The 8150-nt window shown below is 46.1% G+C and overlaps 1 long non-coding RNA gene across 1 annotated transcript; it reads right to left on the reverse strand.

Moving 5' to 3' along the window:
* Window positions 1-2582: 2582 nt before the first annotated feature.
* LOC115583959 (uncharacterized) lies at window positions 2583-4031 on the reverse strand. The gene is made up of 2 exons (XR_003984462.1): window positions 3723-4031; window positions 2583-3444 (listed from the first exon to the last, which is right to left on the reverse strand). It is a non-coding gene; the product is annotated as an uncharacterized LOC115583959 (long non-coding RNA).
* Window positions 4032-8150: the final 4119 nt, after the last annotated feature.

Raw genomic sequence — 8150 nt, forward strand, 5'->3', positions numbered from 1 at the left:
AATTTCGCTCCAAAACAACGCAGACTGATGTAAAAGTTTGTGACTGTAGACTGTATGTACAGGGTAACCATGACTGTGATATAGAGAGTTCTATGTGGTATATAAATACGGATCAGATTATTAATTAAAAAGGTTTGAAGGAATTAGACTTAATAGTCACTTAGCCTCAGAATAAGGTTTGACAGGGAACAGTGTGATTAGTCTGCCGGCCCAAAACGCCTTGTGGTTCTTCTGCAACCAGCGCATTTTCGAGATTACCAGTCCGTCACTGCTGGTGGTGCTTGTGAAGGGCGGTTGGAAAATTTGGTGATGGGCACGAAATATATCGTTCTTCATAATCTGTGACAAAGGTGTTTTGTAAACAGCGCTATAAAAAATAAATCAATACATATTGACTGATTGATTTATACTGTTTGTGCACTACTTTCTCATGCTTGGGAAACTCATGTGTGTCTGCATGGGTTCCCTGTTTCTCCCTGCGTGATGCCACCAGCACCCTCAGATTGGCTGCTGTCGGAGGCTCTGGCGAGCTGTCCCGCAGTGAGGAGGGATGAGGATGCAGAGTTTGGCAGAACAGAAATGAAACTACCTTAAAACAAAAACGTTGGAGCAACTAAAGAAAGTTGATGATTCTCACCGAGTTTTTAGCGAGTTGTTTCTCTATTTCACATGGAGTTTAACCCGCTGCAGAAGTCTTTTATAAAACGCTGCTGGCGGTGAGCAGCGCTGCTGGGTCCACCTGAAACACCTCCACTGTCTTTAAATCACAAAACACCACAACAAGAGACACGCACAACTTCACACAAGTCAAATCACATGTAATAACCCCCCAAAATTCCCCTGCAAAGCTCACCTTACCTAAATGTCCTCACATACGTTGGTGGCGATGATGATGTGAAGAAAATGAAGAAGAAATATCCAATAAAATCCACCGAGAGAGACGTGACAGCTGAATTATCTGCTGACGTGATATTTTCTGCGTTTAAAATAAAGTTATAGAAGCTGGGTCCAACAGCGGAGAGCTGCCCCTTGCTCGTATATATATGCTCCCCCCCCCCCCCCCCCCCCCCCCCCCCCCCCCCCCCCCCCCGCCCCGCGCTGTCACTAGTCACTGCTGTGTTCTCCTCCCCCGCGACGTCACTAGTCAAAGCTGTGTTCTCCTCCCCCGCGACGTCACTAGTCACTGCTGTGTTCTCCTCCCCCGCGACGTCACTAGTCACTGCTGTGTTCTCCTCCCCCGCGACGTCACTAGTCAAAGCTGTGTTCTCCTCCCCCGCGCTGTCACTTGTCAAAGCTGTGTTCTCCTCCCCCGCGACGTCACTAGTCAAAGCTGTGTTCTCCTCCCCCGCGACGTCACTAGTCAAAGCTGTGTTCTCCTCCCCCGCGACGTCACTAGTCAAAGCTGTGTTCTCCTCCCCCGCGACGTCACTAGTCAAAGCTGTGTTCTCCTCCCCCCGCGACGTCACTAGTCAAAGCTGTGTTCTCCTCCCCCGCGACGTCACTAGTCAAAGCTGTGTTCTCCTCCCCCGCGACGTCACTAGTCAAAGCTGTGTTCTCCTCCCCCGCGACGTCACTAGTCAAAGCTGTGTTCTCCTCCCCCGCGCCGTCACTAGTCAAAGCTGTGTTCTCCTCCCCCGCGACGTCACTAGTCAAAGCTGTGTTCTCCTCCCCCGCGCCGTCACTAGTCACTGCTGGGTTCTCCTCCCCCGCGACGTCACTAGTCAAAGCTGTGTTCTCCTCCCCCGCGACGTCACTAGTCAAAGCTGTGTTCTCCTCCCCCGCGACGTCACTAGTCACTGCTGTGTTCTCCTCCCCCGCGACGTCACTAGTCAAAGCTGTGTTCTCCTCCCCCGCGACGTCACTAGTCACTGCTGTGTTCTCCTCCCCCGCGACGTCACTTGTCAAAGCTGTGTTCTCCTCCCCCGCGACGTCACTAGTCAAAGCTGTGTTCTCCTCCCCCGCGACGTCACTAGTCAAGCTGTGTTCTCCTCCCCCGCGACGTCACTAGTCAAAGCTGTGTTCTCCTCCCCCGCGACGTCACTAGTCAAAGCTGTGTTCTCCTCCCCCGCGACGTCACTAGTCAAAGCTGTGTTCTCCTCCCCCGCGACGTCACTAGTCAAAGCTGTGTTCTCCTCCCCCGCGACGTCACTAGTCAAAGCTGTGTTCTCCTCCCCCGCGACGTCACTAGTCAAAGCTGTGTTCTCCTCCCCCGCGACGTCACTAGTCAAAGCTGTGTTCTCCTCCCCCGCGACGTCACTAGTCACTGCTGTGTTCTCCTCCCCCGCGACGTCACTAGTCACTGCTGTGTTCTCCTCCCCCGCGCCGTCACTAGTCACTGCTGTGTTCTCCTCCCCCGCGCCGTCACTAGTCACTGCTGTGTTCTCCTCCCCCGCGACGTCACTTGTCAAAGCTGGGTTCTCGTTCCCCTCCAGGAAATGTCAAAGTTGTTTATTGTCAAAGTGTTCTCCTAATAAAGAGAACCTGTCAGTAAGTGTTGTTTGGTTTCAAAGCCGCTTTAACCCTTTTTGATATGAGTCATTTTACTTTTAAACACAGAAAGAAGTTTCCATCAGTTGACACAATAGATGCTGATGGTTTAACACTATTCCACTGATACATGACACATTAATGCTTTTGTTAGTTTACAGACAGAATGATAAAACTGAACCACTGACACAAGTAATGAACGTTTTATCCGTGTTTAAATACGTTTTACCATGCTGATAACTTTATACATGTATTCAAAACACTATACATTACCAACAAAGTACCAACACTCCCCTCCCTGTGCTTAAAACACGTGAATCTGTAAAGTAAGGAAGACATGATAGTTCTTAAAGGTAAACTCCACCTATTCTACACTTAGAATTATTAATCACTCTGATTGGAAGTCGAGTTAAACAGAATACAATGAGTTTTCAGTTAAAAGCACAACATAAGCAGAGCATAAAAGACTACAGGCTAGATAATGAGATCCTGTCACCACCGCGCTGAGAGGATTTCGTGTCTCTCAGAGCGGTGGTTGTGTCTCCTGCGGGACTCATCGCCTCTCCCTCTTTCACTCCATCCCAGTTGGTGGAAAAACATTAAAACCGACACCGGCTCGTTAATGACAACTAACATATTGATGTCTTTATAATCGCTGTCTGTTCCCGTTTAGATCAAATCCGGGCGGATAAACAACAGTTGATGCGTGTTTGTGTGATTCAGCCTCCGTCTGTGTCTGTGCGGGCTGAGAACCAGGAAGTGCAGCATTGTTTAAATTACGGAGGAGCTCTAAAACTCTCACAGCTCATTTCTGTGTCACATATAGATTTAGATTGTCTGTAGGTTCTGACTCGGAGATGAAAGCGGGTTAAACCCCGTTCCAGTCCGGCGGGGAGGACCGGAGCCTCCGCCTCAGCTCCGCCGCTCCTCAGCTGCTGCTCCTCGGTGTGACCACTTCTGTAATTTTGTTTAGCAAAACAAGAGTGTGTTCTGTGATACTGTAGATATAGTAATGTGATTTGTACATGAAATGTGTAAATCAGTTTGAGAATCAACATGAGAATGTAACTTTGTGGGTTTGTTAAAAGTGCCTTCTGTAATATTCTTATGTGGTGTAAATTGTAATAATCGTGTGAGCTTTATCACCAATTAAAAACACACCACCTCCACAACTGTTTCAGATTTGTATAAAAATCAGATTAGGAATACATTAAAAAGCTTATGATGTACTATACCTGGCAATCACTTCTTGTATAAGTAAATGGGTGAGTGACTAAGAAACACTGCTAGACACACAGCCACTTCCACAGAGGGAAATAAAAATATATCAGTTTCTGTGCCACCCCTGTGTGAGCTATGGTCTCAGTCTGACAACGCTATGAACACTGTCTGGCTCCGCCACTGGTTGTAGGAGGTGGTGGAATTCAAAATGAAAAAGAAATATCGAGAGAAACGTCCGGAAATATCCAATAAAATCCACCGAGAGAGACGTGACAGTTGAATTATCTGCTGACGTGAAACTGAAGTTGGAGAAGAGCAGCATGGTGTTTGTGTTCAGTCAGTCGAATGGCTGTTCTTTCAGCAGCTCGCTGACTTTATATCGCCGCTCCACGCGTAAAGCGTAAATGCGTAAAGCCGGCCCCCCTTTACGTCCGGTCCCCTTGCTTCCCTCCGTCCATATATGTCTATACCTCTGTTTCCTCCGGAGACATGTCCCTCCGTCCAAATATGTCCATGCCTCCGTTCCTCCGGAGACAGGTCCCTCCGTCCATATATGTCTATACCTCCGTTTCCTCCGGAGACATGTCCCTCCGTCCATATATGTCTATACCTCCGTTTCCTCCGGAGACATGTCCCTCCGTCCATATATGTCTATGCCTCCGTTTCCTCCGGAGACGTAAAGTGTAAGAGGCCGGCCCCCTTTACGCTGGAGTTAAACGGAATAAAATGAGTTTCGGGTCAAAGCGCCCATTTATTTTAATGCAGACATTTATTAGTTTACATAACTTCATTTAACATGTTGGTAGTCTTTCAGTCTCTCCTGGAGCTCCTCCCTGAGCTTCTGCCATCAGTGTGTGACTGTGTGAATTACTGTAACTCTGCTGTCCCACGATGACGACAACTGAGAGTGAAAATGGAACCAACAAGAAGAATTCATCCAGAGTTATGGTCGCAGTTTATTACCGATACAGTTTTATTGACAATTAACAACGTCTGAAATGCATCAACTTCATCTTCACACTTGATATAAATGCTGGAAGTACAAACCATAGAAATAAACATCACCATCAACATACAACCACAACAGTCTGACCTTAACTCCTTATCAACAGAGTAACATTAGAATAAAACACAAAAATATATTTCCCTCTTTCTTTCTTTGAGAAACAAATGATTGTTTACATTCTCTGTAAACAAATGATGATTTTTCCTCTTTACAAAAGACACCAGACAAGATGCTTCTTGTCTGTTTGAGTTGAGTCCTTTTCTCATCCCATGAGAACAATTCAACACCGGACAGTCTTCAGTTCAAAATAAAAAGTCCTCGTTCGTCCTTTAATTGTCTTTAGCAAAATACATATATGTAATATGACACTGTGTTAAACTTAAAGGGCATTACACAAAACAATACTGACAGAAAACATCAGCTGACTAAATGTGTGGCTGAGTTACAAAATTCATTTAACATGATGGAAACAGTTTGAGGTCATGAAAACATAATTATGTTTATTCTATTTCAGCCAATAGTTCCTTTATAATCTACAAACAGTTAACTGGAACGAGCTCTGATTGGAAGCAGAGTTAAACGGAATAAAACGAGTTTTCACGTGAAAACGTCTATTTTTTAAATGCAGACATTTATCAGTGAATCACAAACACAAGTAATGAACGGTTTGTCGACATAGTTTCCTTTAACATATTTGTGGTCTTTCAGTCTCTCCTGAAAAGGTCCTCAGGAGCTGCAGGAGCTCCTGTTTGTGATCAGGAGGTAGAGCGGGTTGTCTAGTAATCGGAAGGTCTCTGGTTCTAATCCCGGCTCCTCCAAGCTGCATGTCAAAGTGTCCTTGAGCAAGATACTGAACCCCAAATTGCTCCTGATGAACAGTTGTCACCTTGCATGGCAGCTTCTGCCATCAGCATGTGAATGAGTGAATCTGACAAGTGCTGTAAAGCAGCTTTGAGCGGTCAGTAGACGGGAAAAGTTCTGTAGAAATAAGAGTCCATTTATCATGTGCTAATTCATTGACAGGTGTAATTTGTGCACCGTGTGTGTCGCTGTGTGCAGACAGACGAGACACACCGGCTGCTGATGGTCCAGACAGAGTTTGAGCTGCTCACTGTGCAGACTGCAGAGACTCAGTGGAGCTGCTGAAGTCCTCCTCTGTCCACTCCTTCAACTGCAGGTCTGTAAAGTCAGGTGGTTCCATTAATGATGACCGTCTCTTACAAAGTGGACACTCCTGTGTCTGTGTGTCTGTCCAGCACTTGTGCAGACAGTCTTTACAGAAGCTGTGGCTGCATGACAGGACGAAAGGCTCTTTAAAGATGTCCCTGCAGATAGGACAGGTGAGATCCTCCTCTGGATGTGAATCCATGTTCTCCTGTGACAAAACAGTTAAAATAAGTAAATATTAGCTTTAACGATGACATTTTCCTGATCCAACACAACAGTACACTGCTGTGTATTACACGTGAATAAATCCAAGTCTCTAAAACTACCAGCAACTAAGTCCAACATGTGCATTTAAAGGAAGAATCTAAAATAGCCACATTTCTAAATGCGGTTCTGAAACTAGATTTACCACAGCGTCACTCTCCCATTAGAGCGCGTTGGCTGCGCGCCTTTGCACAGACAGTAACGCAGTCAGCGCATGCGGTCATCTTCCACCGGCGGCAGCGCAGTCGCACTCTGGCAAAGTTTGCCTGTTTGTGAACGGTTTGTCGACATAGTTTGCTGCCAGAGTCAGCGCATGCGAACTCTTAGTCTGATGATCTGTGTCAAAATTCTTTGATGCGCGCGCGCATGCGCTGACTCTGGCAAAGCTCGCTGCCGCCGGTGGAAGATGATTCTCATAGAGTTTTTGCGAACTTTGCCAGAGTTGTTTCTCAATTTTACACGAAGGTGAACCCGCTGGAAGGGTCATTGAAAAAAGTCCGCATATGGGCTGAGCAGCGCTGCTTTGTCCCCCACGTGAAACCGCCTTCTCTGCCTTTAAACCACAAAATACTACAGCAACAGAAACGCACAACTTCACACACAAAGTCAAATCACATTAATAACCCCTAAAAGTCACCTGCATGCAAAGCTGCCTTACCTAAATGTCCTCACAGACGTTGGTGGTAATGATGATGTTGTAGGAGGTGGTGGGATTCAAAATGAAGAAGAAATATCGACAGAAACGTCCCGAAATATCCAATAAAATCCACCGAAAGAGACGTGACAGCTGAATTATCTGCTGACGTGAAATTTTCTGCGTGTAAAATTAAAGTTGGAGAAGAGCAGCATGGTGCTCGTGTTTGTGTTTGTGTCCTGTCTGGCGACAGGCCGACACAGCAGCTGTACTTTTTGCTCTGGGACTAAGCGAAGGGGCGGATCGTCGAGGGAGGAGCGTGTAGTCGTCATGACGACGTAGGGGCACGAGGACTGTCAGGATTCCCCTTGGGGGCTGAACTTCAGCACAAAGTCTCTCCCTGCAGTCTCTTCCTCTTCTTCTGCCTCAGAGCTCTTTTCCGTGTTTTAATGACAAACTGCTCTCAGCGCTCCGCTCGCAGCTTCTACATGATTTTGTCTGCAGTTTCTCCTCCGTGTGAAACTGAGAAACAACTGGCAAAATTCACAAAAACCTCTGTGAGAATCATCTTCCAGCGGCTTCATCAGCTGTAAAGAGTCTCTCGGTCTCTGTTTTAGCTGCTGCATCGTTTTTTTTTGTTTTTTGTTTTTTGTTTTCTTGGAGGTAGTTTCAGAGCTCAGCTGTTACTGCAGGTAAAACTGAAGACCTTTTATGTGTGAAGGCCACAAAACCATGTTAAATGTGTGTGTGTGGTGTTGACTTGTTGTGTTTCCTCCCTTCAGACCTGGAGGAGAGGAGGACGTGTTCAGCCTGCAGCCGGAGACTGACTGTGTCTGTGCGGGCTGAGAACCAGGAAGTGAGCCGGTTGACTCTGTTAGACTGCAGCGTGGTTCCAATTACGGAGGAGCCTGTTAGAGATATTTAGTGGAGCTTTAAAACTCTGCTCATTTCTGTGTCACATATAGATTTAGATTGTCTGTAGGTTCTGACTCGGAGATGAAAGCGGGTTAAACCCCGTTCCAGTCCGGCGGGGAGGACCGGAGCCTCCGCCTCAGCTCCGCCGCTCCTCAGCTGCTGCTCCTCGGTGTGACCACTTCTGTAATTTTGTTTAGCAAAACAAGAGTGTGTTCTGTGATACTGTAGATATAGTAATGTGATTTGTACATGAAATGTGTAAATCAGTTTGAGAATCAACATGAGAATGTAACTTTGTGGGTTTGTTAAAAGTGCCTTCTGTAATATTCTTATGTGGTGTAAATTGTAATAATCGTGTGAGCTTTATCACCAATTAAAAACACACCACCTCCACAACTGTTTCAGATTTGTATAAAAATCAGATTAGGAATACATTAAAAAGCTTATGATGTACTA

The sequence above is a fragment of the Sparus aurata genome, chromosome 6 (genome assembly GCF_900880675.1).
Source record: "Sparus aurata chromosome 6, fSpaAur1.1, whole genome shotgun sequence".
NCBI lineage: Eukaryota > Metazoa > Chordata > Actinopteri > Spariformes > Sparidae > Sparus > Sparus aurata.